Here is a 24,084-nt window from a genome sequence, read left to right on the forward strand (position 1 = left end):
CCCGGGACCGATTCAAACCTGAAAAGCTTGGAACGGCCAGGAAAGCACCCTCCAGCACCCACTGCAAGGCAGCAAGAGAGCGCCCCCCCCACCCGGAAGGGTCAGATCCCGTGACTGCTGTAATGTACAGGGATAGGTACTTGGAATTGGGGCAGTGACACTTTAATGCCCCGTACACTACATGATGTTTTGATGTGGAATACTGAAACCCAAAAACAAGAAACAAAGACAAAAACATAGAACCATGACATTCCACCCCTTATTCTACATCGTTACATCATGCTAAAAAAATATATATACATATATACAAACAAACAAAAAATGATTACAATGCATTACACACACACGGCTATATACATATACATAGAGTTAGTAACTGCACTCCCCCGGCATCAAGTTTGCTTGTGGTACACATTGGACATCCCCATTCTTCTGCATTACCCACCAAGTGGATCCTGGTCCCTGGGCAAAAACTGTACCACGGAGAGGCTTGCCCTTTCCAGAAGCTGGAAGAACCCAAACTGCCTTTCCTAACATGTTCTTTGCATGTACAACAGGGACTTTATCTCCCTCTACGGTATGTAGGGAACTGGATTGGTTAGGACCATCACGATTAATAGATCCTCTGGTATTGACTAACCAGGTGGCTTCTGCCAAATGCTTCTCCCAGTGCTTAAATGTTCCGCCACTCAGTGCTTTTAGCATCGTTTTTAACAATCCATTGTATCGTTCAATTTTACCAGAGGCTGGAGCATGATAGGGAATACGGTAAATCCACTCGATGCCATGATCTTTGGCCCAAGTATTTACAAGAGAATTTTTGAAATGAGTCCCATTATCTGACTCAATCCTTTCTGGGGTGCCATGTCGCCACAGGACTTGTTTCTCGAGACCCAGTATGGTGTTTCGGGTGGTAGCATGGGGTACTGCATATGTTTCAAGCCACCCAGTGGTTGCCTCCACCATAGTAAGCACATAATGCTTACCATTGCGAGATCGTGGCAAGGTGATATAATCAACCTGCCATGCCTCCCCATATTTGTACTTTTGCCATCGCGATGGTGGTGGTTCTGAGGAGGGCCCCTCGCTTGGATCTTCCTCCTCCTCCTCCTCTTCTCTTTTTCGTTCAAGACGTGAAGACACTCGTTTCCATTTCTTGCCCTCCACAGGAGCAACTGGTATTGTTACTGGTGTCTCCTGTGATTGATTAGATTTGACTTGGGGATTTTCCCCTTTGGCTTGAACCTCAGCTCAGAAACTCTCTCTCTTCAGAATGGTATTATATAGGGCATGGTAAGCACAAGCCAAACCCCAAATAAGTTGTACCTCTGTTGTTCTTGGTATCTGTCACACGCTGACGTCAGTGTAGCGGCATATTTGTCCGGTGCTGTTGTCACGATTTTCTGCCATATCTCAGGCGTTGTCCTCACCTTTTCAGGGTCACGGTTTTGGTGTGGTTGGTTAGGAACAAAGTCAGGGTCATACAACATTTCCACCACGCCTATTTCCCTCAAATACTGGATACCCTTTTCAACTGTATCCCATTTTTTCATTGCAATCTTCAAGCCATTTTTGAAGGGATACTTTTCCTTCACGGCTATTAACACTCGTTCCCAGAGGGAGGCAGCCTCATCTGAACACTGACTAATTCCTCTATCAATAGCTGGATCTCTGGCAATGGCCCCACGTTGGGCGCCAAAAATCTGTCACGGAGTTGACCTGATCAATCTATGTCCGTGACAGAGGCGACAGGCCTCTGCCCTCCCCCCCCACCCCAGTCCCACAAAAATGGGAAGGAAGGAAGGGAGGAAAAGAACAGCGGCAACAATCTATTTTTTTGGAGGAAAACTTATTTTACTATAATATCGGAATACAAAATAACACAATATACAATTTAAAAACATAGAACCATGACAGCAGGTTTGTTTGCTATATGCTGTGTTCTAGATGGTGTGGAAAGTCCATATCATTATTACATGATATGAAAACAGTTGTGCAGTAATTGATGGATGAAGTTATTCATTATGAATATGAGGTAATGCAATAGAGACCATGATTTAATCATCAGAAGAGAGGGTCTCTGGAGCCCTCACAAAGTTATCAAAGTCCTTTCCATGATAAATAACATATGATAAACTGTTTGGGAAACAATAATGCAATCCACAGAAAAATGAACATATGGCAGGCATACAGATTCCTTGGATGGAAATCAATTGACTCTTAAGAACTAAAGAAGAGGTAGTCCAATAAGGAAGACAAGGTCTATGGATCCATCAATCTTAAAAAATGCTCTTGCTTTATACGCATATTCGTTAGGATTAAAACTTACTGGCTTAATTGTCATTCACAAAGCATTTTGCTTGGTATTTATTTGGAACAATAGTCTAAGGAAATTCTTTTAGGCAGATCTAGCCTGAAGAGTGACCTTTTTCTTTTCTTTTTTTTATTTCCTTGCATGGACAATTTTTCTCAGGATTTTTTTAAAAACATGATCATAAACCAAGTCAAGATAGCAATTGCACCTTAATTTCAGCTGCAATGTCTTCTTCTATTGGAAAGATTATTATCCTAGATGCCCTATTTTTGTTAGATGCAGGAGTTCCTCAGTGCAAATCAGAATTCTGTATATGCAATTTAGAAAGTGATAGATAAGAAGGGAAAAATTAGTAGAGGGAGGGGAATGATACTTCTTTCTTTGTAATAGACTTGCCACAGTTCACTGCTGCTATGTCACTAGTTATCAAACATCGGTACTGCTACTATCACTCCTCCAGGTCTTTGCATGCCATCAAGCAAGAGGTGAACAACTGGGATTGAAAGAAGACAAAATGATGAGGTTATCCTGATGTAAGAAGTTTTAATGAGAAAATCACCACATTTCCAGAAACAGTGTAACTATTACCAAAGTCATCAGTGAGACTAAAGAAGAGTAAATGCATTTCCTCTTGACCTGAAGCTGTGATTCACTGCAGAGTATATAGGTGTCCTAAGGAGAAGAGTCATATCCTTTCCCAGCAGAAAATATGTTCCCAATGTTATTTTCAGATTCCCTTTACAGTACCTGCTGATCAATGTGAGCTTTATTTTCAGAGAAACAGTATTGGAAGCATAGTATCCACTCCAAAATATGAAAATTCAAATTGCTTCATTCCTTTTCCCTGTAATACCCTCAAGTAGTCCATAAAAGTGATATTAATCAGTTTTAGGGTGCCTTTTACCCTGCTGGCACAAATCCTTTCCCAGAACAAGATTTGCTATGCTATACCAGAACATGATGGAAAATGATGGCACTCCAAAAATTTTAGTTACCCCATATGCCCAGCAAAGAGCATTCCACTCTCAAAGGGTCTTGTAAACTCTTTGCTGGGAGAAAAACAGACTGAGACACATGCTTCTCACAATGCAGCAGTCTTAGCTAGTGCCTAGATAAGAGTGTTATTTGTTTTATTACATGCATTTTTGGGACCTTTTTAAACATACAGCATAAAAGTTTATGCTTGTAAATTAAAAAATAACCACATATGTTACTTTTTTCCTGAATCTGAAAGTACAACTGAAATAGTTCATTTTGCAAATACTGACTCAATGGCATCTCTTGGACCTCTGTTCAAATTTGGCATAGCTATAGAGGAGATAACTGGATGCCAGGAACTATAAGGCACTGTTCTTGATGTACTAGGCTTGTCAGCCAGGTCTGGGAGACAGAGAGATACCAGTACTCCCAAGGACACATGGAGCTCCACCTGGCAAGGTGCAGACATATGGTTTCAGAGGATAAGGATGCTCAGTGTATTCCTATCAAGCAGCCAGCCATCGTTTTCTCCAGATAATAAAATATATTCTTCACTGTGAAGCTGTAAGGCTAGAGCTTGCAGCTCTGAAAGATGAAAAGGGGAAGAGATTGCTTGGATGGCAGATATAAAAGATTTTTCTTGTTCTGTCACTGACGCATTCAGGTCCATGAAGCAACTCAGCTGCTTCCTGTAAGAAAAATTGGTACATTTACAATTCAGATAGACACGTAAAGTCTGAATACGTATATCTGGGGGACCTAGCTAAAGCAGATAAGAACCACAACATCTTTTGAAGTAGGCCCATCACTGATAATTATGAACGTGAGATAATCTACCGTCATTTATTCTTGTAAATAATGTCATCTCTTCCAATTAAGATCAACTACTTGTATCTCCTCATTTGCTTTATTAGCATTGTTGACAAGATCTGAAGAAGACTTAATTAAATAGTCATTATAATTATGGCTAGTTTCCCAAACGATTGAAATAAATAATTTATATATAGGTTATAAGAAAAGTTTTTACTTACTGAAATGTTGTATTTCAAAAACTTCTCAAGTGCCTACTTACAAAGTGTTTCACATTCATCCTTTAAACAGGGTATGTATTACAAAATAAACACTAAAAATGAGCTAACTGAAATTTCCTTGCTTCAAGCATTTGTATTTCTCCAAGTGACAACTACAGTAAAATTAAAAACTGAATGCAGAAAATTTCTTAACTGATGCTTTCAGCAAGCAGTTAAGCATTTAAGACAAACTGAATTATTAAAAATATTTGTATGATTTTTTATCTTACTAATTAATTATATTAATGAATACTGTATTATACAAAGATGAAAAATAATAAATTGTGAAGTCCAAGATGGACCAAATGTGCTAGAATAATGCATCTGTTTTGATGAGCAGCATACTCAAATATATTTTACATTTCAGAAATGTTTTTTCCAGCTGAAAGTATCTGAAATATACTGTATTTATCTGTGGGTGAAATGTACGTTTTTTCACTCTTCTTACTGCTATTAAAAATACTTTTTTTTTTTTTTTTTTTTCCACAGCTAGATTAAAAAGAACTTCTATGAAAAGTGATCAGCCATGACCTAGTTCTGTGAAACTGAGATTTTATTCCTTAATCGTTGCTATTACTGCTAACAAATATTTTAATGAAATTTTACATTTTCCCTTTAGTGGATGCATGTCATTTCCATTACCCTTAATTAGTGCTATATGCGCTCTTTCAGATAAAAATAGGCCCTTTAGCTATAAGTTCTGACTTTTGAAACAAAAAATCATAACCTTTTTGTGTTTCTGGTTGAGGTAACTGCAACCTAATTTCATTTAACAATTGTGGCAAATCATAACAAAACATGGAACAAGAAACTGAAATTATATTGCTGACTGATTTTTTAGCATTCAAACTCATGATAGAACTAGTATAAACATTTCATTTCTTTTTAATGATGTTATGCCTTTCTTTTTCTGTTTGTATGTCCCCCAGATTGATTAATCACTATTTTTTTATTTTTTATTTTTTAGTATACTAGTGTGTCCTTCCAAAGGACACTTTACTGGTGTGTATACATCTGTGGTATTCTTCTCCTGAGTGTTAGCTGGAGTCCAGCAGTATGCACCTATTTACATTTAGTTCATCTATTTGTATAGCACAATAATATTGTAGCTCTTCTAAAATTTCATGAGAGTGCTTCAGTTCCCATCTTACTATACAAGTCTGTTTTTCTGAGCTCTTGCCTAGTCAGTACCCTTGCATCTTTCTCTGTTGTATGGGCATGCAACAAGATGTAGGCATCAAATAATACACTAAGGCAAGAATCTGCTTCATAAGAATCATTTTCAGTAAAAATTTGCAATCCAGTATTGTAAAATAGGATAGTTCAGGTTGTGTAAAAGAGACTGTGAAAGAAAGTGCATTCTCATGATGAAAGATAAGGGAAAGATAAATTCAAAAGAAAAATCAGGATAAAGAAGAGAGAAACTAAAATGATAATCTAGGATAAACCATGGGAGCTTGAAAGAATAAAGTGACATATACTTGTTATAGTAGCTACTGCAGAAATCTTTCTGCTGAACAGTTCTATCAGCAAGGCAACTGAGAGAAATTGTATTCAAATGAATGTTTAATTTTGTCTTTACCAAACGCATGTAGAAAGTTCTTTGTGCAACAATACAAGTACTGGAAGGGAAATTTTTTTTTATTGCTCTTTATATTTTAAGAGAACATATAATTAAAGAATGTATGATATCTGCAATCAGATTAGGCAATCTGATTAATTTTAGTCTCAGAGTCTTCTGAAATTTTTCCTGAAATGAAGTTCTAGCTGACACTGAAAGTTCTGCCACATCAGTAATGAAGTAACAGCCTGTGCATTAATCTGGGAGTACAGGAATTCATGTGGTGATCCTGAAATGAATGATGTCAAGGAAAAAAGTCATCAAAGCTAGAAAATCAGAAAAGCATCTGCACCATTTCCCCCTACACCTAATTTTATACTCAAAAGACTAAAATATGCAAGTACATTAAACATAGCCTGATCATAATTCTGAGAAGTGTTTATATGTAATTACAAGAAACTATGATTCAGCATTGCTTTTTTTGTGCCAGAATAGAGCTGACCAAAAGGGTCATGGTGCAGGTATAATGCCTTCCACATGTTTCAATGATTCTTCTCTTTTACGTGCCTCCTGGAACTGTGAAAGGGAATAGCAAAGAGATATTATTGCAGTTCCCAGACCCACCCTAATATGATTCTTCAATTTAGAGATAAGGATGTGATGCAGGACCATGTCAAAGGCCTTGCAGAAGTACAAGTAAATGACATTAGTTGGCCTTCCTTTGCCCACCAATGCCATCACTTCATTGTAGAAGGCCACTAGATTGATTAGACATGATCTGCCCTTGGTGAAGCCATGCTGGCTCTTCTGGATTACGTCCTCATTTCACATGTGCCTTAATACAGCTTCCAGAAAGATCTCCATGATTTTCTCAGGCACAGATGTAGGGCTCACTGGCCTGCAGTTCCCTGGGTTTTACTTTCTCTCTTTTATAAAAATGGGCATGGTGTTTCTCTTTTTCCAGACATCTGGGACTTAACCTGACAGCCATGACTTCAAATATGATGGAGAGTGTCTCAGCAACAAACCAGCCAGCTTCTTCTGAAATGCATGTCATCTGGTCCCACAGACTTGTATACATTTAGTCTCATGAGGCAGTCCTTGGTTTTCTCTGCTCTTATACTACCTCAACACTCACCTAAAGGTCCAGGGACATGAGAGAAGTGGGAAGTTTGACAGCCAGAGAAGGCTGAAGCAGAGAATTCATTGAGTACCTCAGCCTTCTCCACATATATTTAAGCCAGTTCTCTCTTATTTATCAGAGGATAATAAGACTCTCCTTTGCCTCCTTTGACTCTTCTGACCAATGTACCTGTAGAACCCCCTCTTATCTTTCACCAAGTTCAGATTTATTTGCACCTTGGCTTTCCTGATCCCATCTCTGTGTATCCAGATGGAATCCCTGTATTCTTCCTAGAACACTCGAGGAGCTTAAGAATAAGAGAGGCATGAAAGGATTGCTATGTGATTTCAAATTAATCATCTGCAAGCCATTAATCAAGTGATATTTCAAGGAGAACCCAACAAACATTTGTAATAATTTACTGCATTCAATAAAAAATAAAGATATATAATAAGAAAGTACTTGTAAAATGCTTGTAAAAGTAAAGCCAAACTTGGAGGACAGTTTCATGCAACAACAAAATGGGAAGAAATGAAAAAAAAAAAATTAATGCTTCTTTAAAGAAACATTTTACATTTCTGTGTCAGTTACTATTCATACATTCAGAAAAACTAAAATAACTACACAACCTGAGAATTAAACATTTTTTTCTCCTGGTTGATCTATGCATAAGAAGAACCAGAACTAAACAACACTTCCTAGTCAATCTAAAATGATCATTCCTTCCCCCACTTTCAGTTTTTTCAATCACATCAGTGAATCAAAACATTCAATTATTTGCTTAGCTCTAATTTCAGATATCTACCTACTGGTACCAGTGACAATAATAAGAGATAATAATGGATCCAAAAAAGAAAGATCCAAAAAATCCAAAAGAAACCCTATCTATTTATATCATGATCCTGGCTGAATACCATTTAAAAAATTGATATTTTTAAATATGTACCTGGTTGAAGTAAACCTTTTTGGTATGTATTCATTATAATTTCAGGCAATTTTGAGAATTTACAGTATTATCTATTTATTTGTGAGGATCATTTTCTGTCTGGGCGTAGAATTTTTAATCTGTTTATTTAGTCTCTCTAGCCTTTACGTAGACCTTTACGTCTATTATAGCCTTTACGTAAAGATCAGTGAATGTGTTCTTAAACAAAAATGTCAAAGACACCCTCTTGGGTGTTCCTGATTTCTCACATACTGCTGTTGCCAATTTGATCTTCAGTGTTATACTGGAATGTAGTAGTTGTGGCAGTGTTATATAATCTGTGGACATTTGGTTTCTTTATGACTTGCTGCTGAATTACTGCATTTTGCCACTAAACTTCACTGTCACATTCCCATTGCAACCATAATTGTAGCTTAGAAAACTCTTTTTTTTCTTCCTCTTATCAGCACAAGTTTTTGGACAGCAGCACAACATAACTCAAAATGCAGTGGAAGATGCACAGCCATTGCTATATCTACCTATCAGCACTCTCAGCTCTCTTTTATCCAAAGCGTAGCATCAGTGGTACATGACTACCTTATGGCAAAGCAAAAAAAATGTTAATAAACTAATCCTACATGCCATATGTTTAGAACAGAAATGTTCTCATGTAAAGCTTACCAGCCTTAAGACTTTAAAATTTATCTCTAAACATTTTAATATAGTATTTTATGGATGCCAGTCAGATTGGATTGGAATACCTACCTATCAATCTGATGAATGACCAGAAGATAAGGGAAGAGTAAATGTAAGTGCATATATGAAATTATATTAGAGGAACATGTCTTCCACATTTCTGGCAGTCACAAGAGCAAGCAGCTTCTGAGTCAGAAGTGGAGGTTTCACCCCTACTACTATGCTCAGTAGCCACCAATAGACTTTGGCTACTTATAATCTCTTCATCTTCTTTCTTGTAGTGATTTAACCTGGCAGGTTAAACCTGGCAGCTCGGCACTGCACATCCACTCGTTCACTGCTCCCTAACAGGATGAAGGAGAGAATTAGAAAATGGTAAAACCTGTGTGTGGAGAAGATAGTTTAATTGGTTAGAAAAGGAAGTGAAAATAGCAAAAATATGTATAAAAAACAAGTCACGCACCATGCAATTACTTGCCATCCCCCGACCAAAGCCCAGTCAGTCCCTATCAGCAACAGCCCTCCACTGGCCAAATCCCCTGGTTTTGTTGTTCAGCAAGACGCCGTATAGTAAGGGACATCCCTTTGGCAGCCTGGATAAGTTGTCTTGGTTGTTCCCCCAGATTCTTGTGCCCACTCAGTTCTCCCTCACTGGCAGGGCAGTAAGAGAAGCTGAAACATCCTTGGCTCCATGCAGCACTGCTCAACAATTAAACATCAGTATTCTATCAACATTGCTTTTCTCCAAAATTCAAAACGTGGCATCATACCAGCCACTTTAAAGAAAATTTACTCTGCCACAGACAAATGCATGATACTTGTTTGACCTCTGCATTATTCTTTGGAAATGAGTTAAAAAGGTGAAGTGACACTGGTGACAGAAAAGACTTTACTCTCCTCCTTTCCAGTTGCTGACATATGTTCTACTGTAGTGTTTTGTCTTGTTACATTTTTCCCGATTGTATCTCTTGTTTTTCTTTTAAACATACACTTGTATCTTCCTTCACTGGTCCTCAAAACTTGTACATGCTGATCTGAAGTGGGCACTGTTTTTATTTACTTTTTAGAGGTAGGGTTTTTGTTTGTTTGTTTGTTTGTGTTTTTACAAAGGACTTGAAAGGTGGACTAGCAATCTGCCAGGAGTCTTTAAAACAGCAATTGCTCATCACTTAAGAAGAGATAAAATCATGTAGGGAGAAGCTGGAAATTATAATAAAGGAAGCTAAAAGAATCTCTGCTCTCAAAGCAAATAGTCATAGGAAACAAAAGCCAAGGACAGCTATGCTGAAAGAAAATATTATGATTACATTAATCTTGCTAATTTTTAATTAACTTAATAATAAAACTCAAATTACAGGGAAAAAATAATCTGGGGCATAAATAACATCAATACTCAAAACAGAATGGTCTCCTGCGATGTCTGTGAAGTAGCCAGGTCAGTATAATCACACACAACTCATCCTTCATGAGGAATTAGCAAGCTTGTTTTTAATACATTCACCTGTCAATTTGAGGGATAAAAAACAAAAACAAACACAAACCAGCAAAGGTAAATGTCTCTGCCTCTTTTATTTTTTGTAAATGTAAAGCGGTAACTCTATTGCTGTTCAAATCCTAGTAAATATCAAATGCTTGGAATGAGGCAAAAGTATTCTCTGTGTTTTTTTGTTGTTTGGTTTGTTGTTTTTTTTTTTTTTGTTGTTGTTGTTTTTTTTTTGCTATCTGTATTTAAATGAATTGCAGGATCTGAAAAATAAAAAAAAATATATTCAAAATCTCTGTTCTATTTATGCTTAGCTCTGTCCTTCTTATGAGTAGCATTGAGTGTTGTAGTTCTGAAAAACATCCCTGTACATCCTACACTGCGTATCCATACTTAATATAACTAACATCAAGAAAAATGGATAGAGCAACAAGACCTGATACCATTCAAATTTTTAAGGGGAAAGTTAAACTGAATAGGAAGGAAGAAATGAAAATTCAGAGTACTTCATTTGTCCCATATAAATGTGTTCCTTAGAAACTAAGCATAAGTGTGGTGATGTGCATTTGTTCTGAATGCAAGAAAAAAAATCTGTTAATTTAGTCATTTTTTTGAAATGTTCAAAATTTCTTTTCTGGGAAGATGCTTACGTCTGTATTCAGATTGTATTTTGTTGCATCAGCTTATTTGTAATAAATCTTCATTATTTCTTCAACACAAAATATTCAAAATACGTTTTTATGCAAAATATACTTTCATCATAGGTGCATTATGCACAGCCTATCGAGTTGGCCTTATAACTGAGCAAAATGAATTCGCTTTTTTTGTATAATATGTAAAAAACGTTCATAAGGAAGGAGCATGCATATCGTGACCGCGGCTTAACTTTTGTGTTAAGACAACAGAAATCTACTTGGGATGGTTGCAAGTTATAACCAAATTTAACCTTCTTAGAATATCAACATCAAGCAGATATTCTGAAATACTGAAACACCATTCATCTTTCTCTTTTCAAAAGATATGATTATTCAACAGCTTCATGCTCAGAAAAACATAATTGAATCTTAAGAACATGCTGGAAAGAGTAAATGAAATGGCAGCAGTAGGTTTACTTTTACAACTGAAAAAAATGTCACATGTATTAATGTCAACAACTGGAATTTTACCTCATTAGGCAATTTCTGATCTAAGGGTCTGATGATTATTCTAAGCAGAAAAAATATGCTAATTATCTGCTCTGAATGTGGAAGGAAAAAAGGTGTAAAATCTTCCTTTAGCCGTGTGACCATGTACTAATTGCATGTCATGTGTCAAAATAATGCAACCCACTTTGCCTAAAGCAATTAGACATACAGAACTCTATTAATGAAGCACTGTCTGTCACTAAAAATGTTTTCGGAGCTATAGTTGAAGATTAAAATATTAACTTCTCAAATATTTATGATAGTTACTGACAGCATTTCAAAATGTTACTTTTAACAAAAGTATTTTATTCAGCTCCAGTTTTTAATTTGGATTTTATATTCAAAGACATTATTAACACATGGGAGTCACGTGAAATTTCTATGATCTCCACTGAGACTTCTTTACAGAGGTACATTAGCTCCTTGAAGCTTACAGCACCTTTTTCTATTGTAATATAAACTCTTTCAGGACAACAACAAAAAAAAGGGGGAAGTTCTTGTTGTACTCCCTCTATTTTCTGAACGTGAGAGAAGAAAATGGCTCTTTCTGTCAACCTAATATTTGGTGTTCTCCTTCCTTTTATGGTCATTGGTCATTTGTGTTCATAAGCATACCCTTATGAAGTAAGAAGGCAGGGATGTATGTTGCCACCTTGTTTATTGTATCTGTATTTTCACTGCTTGTAAAGATGCTCTGGAAAGGATTTTTCAAAATTATTCCAGAGCAATACAAATCTGCAGCTACAGGAGAGGGCTGTAGAGCATACCTAAGGTCCTTCTCTCTTTTACTGGAGTTTAGAGTATACCAAATGCTGCTTAAATTACTATTGCACTGTAACTTGTGGTAAGATTTTTAAAGCTGCTTGGGTATTTTGTAGAGTTTTTTTATTTATTTGTTTGTTTTGCATTCATTTTGCATTCTTAATTTACAAGGATAACTGCCGTGATACCTGAGGATTTACAGCTTTACTGGTAGTATGCAGGAACAATACCACAGTAATACCATGGAATTATTGCCCTTGTACTGTGCCAAAAAATCAGCAAATAAAAAAAGGCATGTTGTTAGCACTGCATCATTTTCTAGTACCATGGTGGTAAAAACTGACTGCTATTATGTATTAGTTCTGCCACTGCTTTTATGTTTGGTAAGGGTACTGCCTTGGTTTTGGAGCTATTACAGTCTATGGGAATCAATTATATGTACTTGAACTAAGAAGGATTTACTTGGTAACTGTAATGGCTTTAAAAGAGCCATTATGATCTGTCACGTCAAAAATGCACATGCCTACAGTAGATACAAACAAATCTGTGCAAAAAGTTTCATACATAAGGCAGGACATTTTTGTTAGTGTCCCTCGCAAAACAAAGCAAGCACGTTTTGCTGAATTACTTTCACAAGTTTTCATAATTAATGAAAAGGATTCTTTGTTGTTCCACTGCTCTGTTCTTCAAGAAAGCAAAACTTGTTTGTTGTCTGAAAGGGAATCAAGGGAGACATTACAGAAGGACAAAGCTCAATGAATCATAATGTTCTGGGGATAGAAGTAATCAGATAAAAGGGGAAAAAAAAACAGTGAGATAAATAGAAGGGAAGACATTCTGAAGTAAAAGGGAGCAAATGTGACCTCACCATCATTATATACATCCATGAAATGGATATGGCAGCTCTTAAGAATGAGCAAAGAGGTTGCTCCCCTGTGACCAGTCATGTTATGTCTGCATGTACAGAACAGTAGAACACCTCAGGGCCAGAATGAAGCATAAACATGGCTGGTGAGCATTAAGGCTTTCTGTGTCCATGCTGCAGTCCATAGTCCTAATCCTCCAAATCACTGAACAGGACAGATCTCTCTATAAATCTCTATCTAGGTTTGCACTGATAGGAGACCCAAGCATTCTAGAAGCATGTGCTTTATTCTGGCTGAGGGCTGGGCACAGTTTGGTAGCACAGGGCAGGCCTGGTGCTGTGAGGGTAGAACCCAGGCATACTGCAGGTACAGGGGCAGCACAGCTGAGGTACCGGAGCTATATGGAACTGAGCAAAGGAGAGCAAAGCCTTGTAGCAGGAATACTGTATCCTGTTGTGCACAATGAACCATTTCTAGCCGCAGTGCTAATTTCTGCCTTTAAAAGTTCCTGTGTTCCTGCAAACGAAGGCTGCATAACTGCATTCAGTTTGTAGGCTGGATGGGAGTAAGATGAGAAAGATCAGCAGTAATGATTTGTTAGTGGCTACCACTTACAGAGAATTGTTTACACTATCAGATCTTATACATTACTATAGACAATACTGCATTCTTGCTGTCAACTGCGGACATCATTAGTCTATTGTTATTCAATAAAACAGAAAGGTGATAAAAACAGGTCTGCAATTTGCTGGTGTATTACTATGCCCATTGATGTGCTATTGTTCTTTTTACACAGAATTTCCTTATGTGGTTTCATTTTTGTTTTTATAAAGCTTTTTTGCATATGTACATTGCATTCAATAATTGTGCCAAAGTTGGTTGAAGTACTTTCCCCCAAATAATACTTGCCATGTGCAGGGTGAAGAATGGTATATAGTAATGTGGTCTGCAAGTTGCTTGCTTGTTTACTGGACCAATTTTCAGTAACAGAATACTATTAAAATGCAGCAAAAGCTTTTCAATCTCAAATGAGCATGTCCAAAAAAAGAAACAGAGATTTTACTCTTAGCTCATCTTCAGATTCACAAGGGACAATAAGGGAGATTCATTAGGACATTTGTTACTGTCATCTGCCATGATTCAAAATGAAATACTAAATGTTTCATAGACGCAGAAAAAGAGCAGTATTTGTCTTTGTGTTGGCTATGCAAAGACTGTATGGCTTTCAGCCTCCATACAAGAGGTCTGATGGATGAAAGGGGGAAGGGTGGTGCCATCTGAATGATGATGGGCTAATATCATCATCCTCTTGTCAGCTGTAATAGGCTTTTCCTCACAGAAATAATTCATAAAACCGCTACATTATATTCTATCCCTGACAGGCCCTATCTATCCTGCAACCCAGCAGGCTCACAACTAATAAGAAAATATGTGGTTCAGGAACCCTGAAAAATTAAACAGGTAGTTTATGAACAATTTGTTTCATGGGGATGTTTATTATGTTTATTAAATATTGAGCCCTTAATGTTTTCCCAGTACAGATGATATCATAAAAATGCTGACTTAAGCCTCAGTTGTGTTCTTAGAAAGTGGCATTTTATAGCTCTTGTAGTACACAGTAAATAACTAAATTGCAATAGTTTATATGTGTACACAGAATAGAATTTATAGAGGGTGAGTATATTTTTATTGTGTATATGTAATGTATTTAATATATTCATAATAGATACATGCAAACTACCAAAATATCGATCACATTCTTTGACTTAAGCAAAGAATTGAGACAAGCAGCATTTCAGAGTCTTGAACAGGGAAGACCAGACATTTATCTTGCTGCTTGTGCTAATGGAGAAAGACTGATCTTGGTGTTTGAAGTGTCAAGGCAAAAGCTCTGTAGGATCTAACGTAAACCAGGAATACTGTTTTGCAAATATAATTTTCTATTCTTTGTTCAGGCTCTTATTACAGTAAAAAATGGAATGAAATTGATCGAGCTGAAACCAATATGCTGCCATGCCTTTCTAGAAATGAGGGCTGCCAGGGCAAAGTTCTTGTACCAGACAGAAGGACTACTTTCTGGTGAAGACCTCGAGTGCACAGAGGAAGCACCATGTCCACATCTTTTTATTCCAATTTCTTCCTTCAGGGTTTATTGAATAATTGATAATTCACTGGCAGGATATAAAAACTGGCAAGTAGAAAACTTCCATGCTTAATGAATTTGTAATAATAAATAATGCCTATGATATTAAAAAGCTGCATTCTACAGGCATATTACAAAGAGCATGTGCATGACATGATTTACAAAAAAAAATTTCAGATCTTTCATTAAGCCTTTGAGAAATCCTGAGCTGTTCTCATATCCTTCTATTCCTGCTAAGAGTTTAGACTCAATAACTAGTAAGATCAATGAACACAGAGGTAGAAACTGTCTAGAACCAGCATGACTTCTATAACATGAAATTCTGTCTCTCTCACCCACTAGAGTTGAAGATTTCAGAAAGGACATGGATTAAGACGATTCGGAGGACAGGATATATTTGAATTTTCAAAAAGTCTTTGATAGGGCTAGTAAAGAAACCAAGTTACCAGAACTTTAGAAGGACCTCTAAAAACTGACAAAATAAAAATGTGACAAATGAGCTTAAGTGTAGATAAATGTAAGGGGCGATGCATCTGGAAATAATAATGTGAACTGTGCTCCATGGTGCTCAACTCAATATGCAGAACTTAGGAAAGCCATCATGCAGTCATCTCTGGCAAGTAGCAGGAGATAAAAGGAAATAACAAAATATTGGGCATCACTAGAAAAGGTTTTTAGAACAAGACAGAGGACGCAATTTTCTGCTATATAAAGTCATGTGCGGTTTTCCATTTTTAATACTTTGTTCTCCATGCTTCAAAAGGTGCCATGAAATTGGAGGAGTACAGTAGGAAGCATTTAAAGTAATCAAGAAGATGGACCAGGCTAAGAATTCTGGAATTGGAGAGATAGCTGAGGAGAATCACAATGAAGGTTTATTACTAGTGGATAATCTGAATGTAAACCTGTTCAGTAACAATATGAGAACAAGGAGTACTCAGTAAAAGCTGTAAGAAGTCACTTAAAAACATATCGAAGAAAGTAATTCTTTGTGCACAGAGGAGATACTTCAGAAACCTTCTCTCCATAGCAGCCTGTGGAAGACAGAATGAGTAGGTTCAGAAAGGGATTAGAAGTGCAACAGGTCTACGAATGGCACTTACAGGAACCCAACAGTTTCTAATATCCCTCATGCACCACTTTTTGACACTGGATTATGTGGAACATCAACAGTAGAAATTGCTAGGCTTGCATGTTATATGTAATAGTGTTTCCTGTGCTACTGTCAGAGACACTGATGAGCTATGTCAACGACCGGGCTGAACCAGTAGGCCTCTTCTCATGTTCGTACCATGACTTGATTTTCTTCTACATCTAATTTTCTTTTCATTTACTCCAAATTTACAGCTGTGTAATTTCAAAGTCTTCCATGTGCTCACTTCTACTTTGTATCTATCTACACAAAAGTTGAATCAGGTTGCCTCTCTGTCCTATATGTACAGTTTTAAAAATTATCCTCCTGTACATATAGTACATATAAATAGAGCATGAAACCTGAAAATTCAAATAAAGGAAAATATGTCAGAATAAAGAGATTAAAAGCTTTAACTCAGTGGCTCAAACATAATAAAAAAAAAAATTTAAAAAAAATTAAAAAAAAGATGTACCTTCTTAAAAGCCCTTGCAATTTCTTTCATTTTTCACTGAAAAATGTTTGTTTATTCTTTGCTTTTACAAAAGCTTGGCACATACACTTTTTCTTTTGAACTTCAGGAGTAAACAATAAAAGCTGTTTCCGTGTGCTGCCCCACCCCCAGCCCTAACTCAAACATCTTTCATTTTCTTCCTAATGGAGCTAGAAAAAAACCACTGGTTACATGAAATCTTTAAAATGAATTTTTTAAAAAGAATTGAATTTTCAAAAAGAAAGAAGAAAAAGAAAAAAAATTTCATATATTATTAACTGTGAGCTACACTGCTACCTTGCCATTTCTTAATAATGTAAACTCATTTTAATAGCAAGCCAGATCAGACACAATTCAATTAATACAAAGGTCTCAATGAATGCTCTCTTCTAAAATACAGTCATCTAATTTATCCAGTGAGGGAGTAAGTGGTTGATAAGCTTACAATGGCTTACGATGCCAACTCCACTATTTATTTTACAATTTTTTTTTTTTTTTTTTTTTTTTCGAAATCTCAACTACTGCTAGAAGTTGGTTAAAAAAAAAAAAAAAAAGTTGCTTGGATTGGTCCCTCTCTAGAGGTGAAACACTTCTTGGAAGCAGTGACTCTGCTGGGGAGAAGATGGCTGTGTTTGGCAGCAAAGAGTCATGCAAGGGGGCCATTTGTATGCCCCAGTTGTCCCTGAGGTGCAAACCCCAAGTCTGCCATTAATCTCAGCAGAATGCCTTACAGGCTGTCTGTCTGATAGGGACAGTGATCACTGCAAAGCTGCAGTAAGCCTAGCCTAGGTCTCATCAGGACTTCAGGGGGATGTGCTGCTCTTCAGACGCTGAAGAAACATGTACATTGGAGTGTGTTAAATATGTTGCAAGAATTGATGTGTTCTAATGCACCCACGCTGTACTTTGTCTCTAGTTTAAAGAGATACCACTTTCATTAACAGGCAGTTGGAAGCATTTAATTACCCATGGATAGCATGTCCAGTTGTTGCTTATGTATGGAAACAGAAGAAAAATTAGATTTAATTGCTTTAGCATAATGAAGAAAGTGGCATTTTTTTTATTATTATTATGGCTTTTGTAAAAAGGGACACTCGATTTTCATTTTTATCTTTTTTTTTTTTTTTTAAGTTGTTGGAAAAAACTCTCCTGATAGTTGAAGAAATCCCAGAACAAAAACAGAATATTCACTTACCTCATGTGAGATGCTTGCAGGACGTGAGCAGGAACAGGTTTGTTAGACTAATGAACGATCAAATTAAATATATTGTTATGAATGCCTATTATTCGCTGCAGATTGGGCCAATTTCCAACTATACAACATAAGTAGCTATATATATTTTTAGCTCTCAAAGAGATAACCAGTGAAGTCCAAATGCAGGAGGAAAAGCTAATGTAAATTGTTAAATCTCTGTAAAAACATTATCATAGATCAGATTAGACCTACCAACACAAAGTAATAGCAAAGAAGAAAACAATTATAACTCTAAGTGAAATATAAGCATATACACCAGCTACAAGCCGAACTACTGAAACATATCTGCAAAACACTGAGTTAAGCAGCTCATGTTTGACTGGATTCTTCTCTCAGTTTTCCCATGGTAACTATGAAGTTACATACATCCATTTCTTAGCTCAGTTTAGCACAATAAAAATTTAGTTCCATATGTCCCTAACATTTAATTCATTAATGTTTTTGAAAATACTCCTTTTTAGGAGATACTGTCACCGTATAAAGTACTGGCATGGTTGTAGCTATTAAGCCTTATAAATAAACATTTTTCTACATTACTGTCAACTTAATGTTCACTTCCTAATTATTTAATGTGAATAAATGCAATACAATCTGCATTCATATGGTGCGGTTTCTGAAGGCATGTTCTGTAGTCCTGTAAAAATTAATGCAAAGTAATGTTTGTCTGTTGATTAACACTAAGTTTATTTTTCACTTTCACTGTTAAAGAAACATCTAGGTGTGCACTGTGTAGCTGCATGCAGTGCTGCACACCATGAGACTGAAGTTAACGCACAGGGGAAATAACAGATTAAAATGATTCTGAATACAAATGTTTCCCACTTGATTCAAGAGACCAGTTGTATTTAACCTTCATATTTTATCTCCTTTCATGAAATCAAATATTTGGATTTTTTTCTTTTTTTTTAAGCAGCCTCTTATAACTGATTGTTAAAAACCTCATGAAACTGGCAGGCAGAGCATGGCAATCTACAAATATTTATAAGAATACATTAAAAAACAAAAAAATGCCAATGGGTGTTTCAAAGTCAGGCAGCCTAGTAGAGAGTGGGTTCCAAGTCAGACCTCCACAAAAGAGAATGGAGTATTTTTCTAAATAGCAGCCTCAGACCAGTTATTATCATGAGGGAAGGAAGGAAAAAAGCAGTGAAAGGATGTTGTTTGAGGGAAGCATTTTTCATTTATTTCTTTATTTCTTTATTTTTTTGTTAAGATTTGCTTTTTACATTTTTATTTTCACTTTTAATTTCCACCTGACAATATTCAGAGTCAGGGAAAAACCTGGTGTTTGGTTTGTTATTGCTGTTGTTTTTTCCCTCAATTTTCTCTGAATTAAAAAAAAAAAAAAAGAAAGTGTAGATACGAAGTTCTGTGATTTGTTCTCTTGAAAATTACCATAGAACAGAAAAGCCGAACCTTTAGAAAAGACTGGAACCAGTCTGTTCTTTTTCTGTCTAAAACTGTCCATGTGGTGCAGCCTGCTGCCCAGTGCAACAGAGAAATGTCAGCTGCTGTATGTGCTGGTGTAGGAGTCGGAGGAAAGCATAGAGCAAACATTTCAGAATTAAAAACAATTCTAGGCAGATGTTGTAAGTGATTTATTGAATTAAAACATGCAAAATTTTATTTTAAAAGTTCTGCCTACATAGATCCAGTATTTGATCAGTAATTTTGTCTGCTTTTTCAGATTACTGCTATTGAGAGACAAGTACACTCTACAAAGTAAAAATGACCTCTGGGTAATAAACAGTACATTATACAGAAAGTTTGTATAAACACAATTAATGTAGGATTGCTCACTGAAACCATAAGCTGATGACAGATATTTTCATTATGAGTACTTCTGTATCAGAGTGTTATGAAAAAAAAAAAAAAGATAGTGTCTAATGTTACTAATTTGCTTTATTTACCTTTTTAAAAAAATCTCAGATGCACTCGGTAAAAGCAGCGTGTACCTGTCTGTCAGCAGAGCAGCCTTTAGCATTTGTTCACCTACTATTATGTTGAGCACATGACTGGAGCAGCTGGCAGACACACTCAGGAAAACAACTGGTCCCTATCAACACCACCCAACCTTCTGAGGCCAAGCAGGCACTTATAAAGTCACAAATAAAGACCAGTGTTTTGTTTTGCCAATAGCCTAGTGTTTTCCCCTCCTCTTTTGTTCAGAATGTGCAACACTATTAAAGAACTGATTAGAACAAAGGAACAGGGATCACTGTAGCAATTATGATGGAAATGAAAATGCATAATAAAAAACAAACCCCAAAATCAGGAAAATAATGCCAGGTGAAGATGAATACACATCCACTGGGAACAATTACATAGCAGATGCATCCAAAAATTCATTATCAACGTATAATTTGACATGTTCCTAGTAATGTTATTCATTGCATTTACAAATAATTCATCACAGGTGTTGTGAACTAAAACAGCATGCAAGATCCGTATGTTATTCACAGGGACAAGAGGAAATGTCCAGTTTGTAAACACACATTGCATTCAATTTTACAAAATGGTTTTGTCCTTTGTTGTTTAAATCCTTCTGCCATGCCAGATAAATCAGATAGAGCAAAACTATTTTCTTGCCAAAGCATATTTATTCCCACTAAAGGAGCTGTAAATATTCTATTGTTTTATTTCCTTTTTTTTTTTTTTTTTTTTTTTTTTTTTTGAGAAAAAGATTCAAAGCATCTGATTTTCTAAACACTTGTTTTTGTTTATGTAGCTAGCTTCACTGATTTAAATTCTGGCTTACTTCAGATGTTGCAGATAATGTTCATTTGAGTTCATTTTTAATAATCTGGTCCTCTGGTAGGGACATGTCCTGTCCATTCAAGTACGGCACTGTTCTTTCAAACAGAATTAATATGCATGAATGAAAGGATCAGTGACTGGCATAGATCCTCTTGGAAGCTATGCTAAGGCGCATGGAAGACAAGAAGGTGATACAGAAGAATGAGCATAATTTCACCAGGGCAAATCCTGCTAGACCAACCATGTGGCTTTTTATTATGGTGCCATTGCACCAGTGGACAAGGGAAGAGCCACAGATGTCATCTTCCTGGACTTCCCTGACTGTATTTAAAATCCATTTAAATGTGGTGCTCAGGGACATGATTTAATGGTGGGTTGTTAAGGTAATACGGTTAGGTTGCAGTTGGACTTAATGATCTTTCAGGTTTTTTCCAACCTGAGCAATTCTATGATTCAAGTAAAGCCTTTGACCAGTTTCAATGGTATGCCAAAGAACTATACTGGGGTCACACAACTCTTACTCAGTGCGTTGTGCTCTACAGCAATGTAATCAGCTAATTATTCACATTGTCATTCCGTATACTTCTCTGACAAGAAACTATCCATTAAAATTCTCATCTTGCTTTTCTAATTTTTCTGTGGTATATTTCAAATAATAAATTAGTGAAATGGGGGGAGAAATGGGGAATAAACTGATTATATGATTTCATTATAGGTATTTAATTATTACAAAACAGTCTCTTCGCCTCTACTCAATGTCTATAACAAAGCTATCATTACATTTGCATGTTTTTTTTCTGTAGCTACTTGAGGGCAATATATCAGTAAGCATCAGCTTCTAAGTGACTGGAGTTAAAGTCATTCTCAACAAGTCTTCCCCTGAATCTTTTAACAGCTGTGCTAATAATGCTGGGAAAGTGTCATCTCATGTACTTTAGAAAAAACTAATCAACTCACAATTAAAGATTTCGTGAACTTACACTACCACTTGGAATAAACATATACTACCAAAGGACAATGACATTTCTGCTTATATTTTCCTAAAAAATGTAAATAAAGAAGTAAAAATAAGGTGAATGTTTATACAAATAGCTGAGACGTATGAAGACTATTCATTTGTTTTATGTTTTAATAGTCTTGCATGGATAAAAGTTTGCCCTTGAGGTATGAAAAAAAGTTACAATAAAAAGAGAATGAAGGAAATTAAACAAATTTAAGGGACTTCCTATTTACACACCCTTTTCCTTCCCTCATTTACCCAAATTATATCTGACTTCAATCCCACATAAACATCCTGTCAGCACTTCCCTCACAGGTAGGGTAACCTCCTTCTGGATGTGAAGAATGACGTTATCTACATGGCTTCACCATTTGGCTTAGGTCCTTTAGCTTTAATCTGTTAGTTCCTATGCCAGAATACTACTACTTTTATTTTTGTCCTTTTACAATAGTACAAAATTTGTCTGTAGACTCTTACATTGTTTATGAGCACTTCCTTATATTTATTGTGTAAGATTTTTTATAACCTTCTACTTGTATTTAAAACTACAAACACAGGGTAGAAAAATCATTCCTGCCAATCATTTTTGGATTACAATACAGAAAGCATTTTTATTTGGTTAAATATCTAGAGCAGAGCAAATATGACATTCCCATAAATGGCAAAGAAGTGGCAGTACACTATTTTCTACTTCATGATACCATATAACCAGATATATTGGAATCCAATATTTTTAGCAAGGCTAAAAAATTGTTTTCTCTCCCAAATTCCTCTTTACATTGTTTCTCCTGAAGAAGAATATTTTATGTAAATGAGTTGATTGGGACAAATTTCTGTATCCTGGTAGCTGTGGGCACCAAAATATTTAGTAACAGTTTAATATTAGTAATATAGTCTGAGGATTCTTTCTCTCTCCAGAACAACATCCTTATGCCTTATGAATGGCTTTTTCAATATTAAAAAACTCAGTGTCATTAGAAACTTATTATAAAACAGCCAAGAGCCACCTAAGCCAGTGGATATTTCTGAATAAAAAGCATCTGATTGATCTCTGAGGGCAAGGGAGGTCCTTCTTTTTCTCTTGCTCTTTTTTAAAACTTTTTGTCTTCCACCAGCTGAACTGTCTCAAAAGTAGAAAAAAGTACAAACAATTTTCAATGTATATATAAGAGCTCAAGCTTGAATTTTTCTGCTTCGGTCTCACCTGTCACTGGTTAGTGACTGTTAAACTTAGCTGGACAAAAGGCAGATGCAGCATAAGTACCTCACAAGCAAAGAAGCAAAGGGTGGGGATTACATGACTCAAAGATGTCAAGGCAAATGAAATCCTAAGTATCAAGTGAAAGAAAATGACTTTGCAGAAAGTTTAAGTTTAAAAAGCAAATGATGGATTTTTAAAATTTAAATTACTGTTTTAAAGTTAAGTTTGTAGTGAGGAGACATTCTGAACTGTGTATGACATTCTTCAACACTGAAAAATTCATAAACATGTTATTTACTGTGTTTTATCTTACACAGATTATGTTGGTTTTGAAATGGTCTAGTGGAAAATGGCACATTTGCATAGATTGTTTGAAACACTTATTAAAAAGTAATTAAATTAGGTATACAATACCTCCTATTTATTTTTTTTCTGTCATTATCACTTATACTGTCAAGCAAGTACAATTTTCATGTCAATAAAAGTCCCCAGTTAACAATTAAATAACTTCATAGCCATTACTTTTTATGTGCGATATCCATAAAGTCTTTTACCTGAATAATCATTTAAAACATTAGCAAGTTTCTTCTTTAGCTCAGTGGAATTTTTAGTAATGGCTGTATGAATTTGTACATCTGAAATGCACTAATAAATCTCTATGCTGAAAATTTATTTTTCACAATAGTATTACAACATACTCTGTTTCTCAGAATGTTTGAGTGCATAAACACCTGTGTATGTGTGCTTGTACCATACTTATGTTTTCAAGTTATTCTCTTCTGCCTATTTCAGTCATCCAGTTAGAAGAAAAACACTATGTTTTTTCAAGTAACCACTGACATCAAGGGAATAACAATAGGAAACAAGGACCAAAACTAGTTATAGTAAGCAATTCATGACAAATCGTAAGATTAAATTTGTCCACATAAAAAAAGGGAAGCAACTTGAAATGAAAATCACCGCATATTACAAAATCCCTATTTATATAAAATTTATGAACTAAAAATGGCCTAAATACATGGAAGAAAAAGAAATTCTGCAAGTAGTTCAAATTTCTGAAGTAGTTCACCAAGCTCTAATAACAGTGCAAATAAATTTCAATACCCAGGGCTTGAAAGGTATTCAGAGAAGATGAGATACA

At 35.9% G+C, this 24,084-nt stretch overlaps 1 long non-coding RNA gene across 1 annotated transcript; it reads right to left on the minus strand.

The window, feature by feature from the left end:
• Window positions 1–1,848: 1,848 nt before the first annotated feature.
• Window positions 1,849–17,948, minus strand: LOC122177379. The gene is made up of 3 exons (XR_006178068.1): window positions 17,926–17,948; window positions 8,737–9,011; window positions 1,849–3,981 (listed from the first exon to the last, which is right to left on the minus strand). It is a non-coding gene; the product is annotated as an uncharacterized LOC122177379 (long non-coding RNA).
• Between the last annotated feature and the right edge of the window lie 6,136 nt (window positions 17,949–24,084).

The sequence above is a fragment of the Lagopus leucura genome, unplaced genomic scaffold (assembly GCF_019238085.1).
Source record: "Lagopus leucura isolate 7727_CA_CO unplaced genomic scaffold, USGS_WTPT01 Super-Scaffold_1, whole genome shotgun sequence".
Taxonomy (NCBI): Eukaryota; Metazoa; Chordata; class Aves; order Galliformes; family Phasianidae; genus Lagopus; species Lagopus leucura.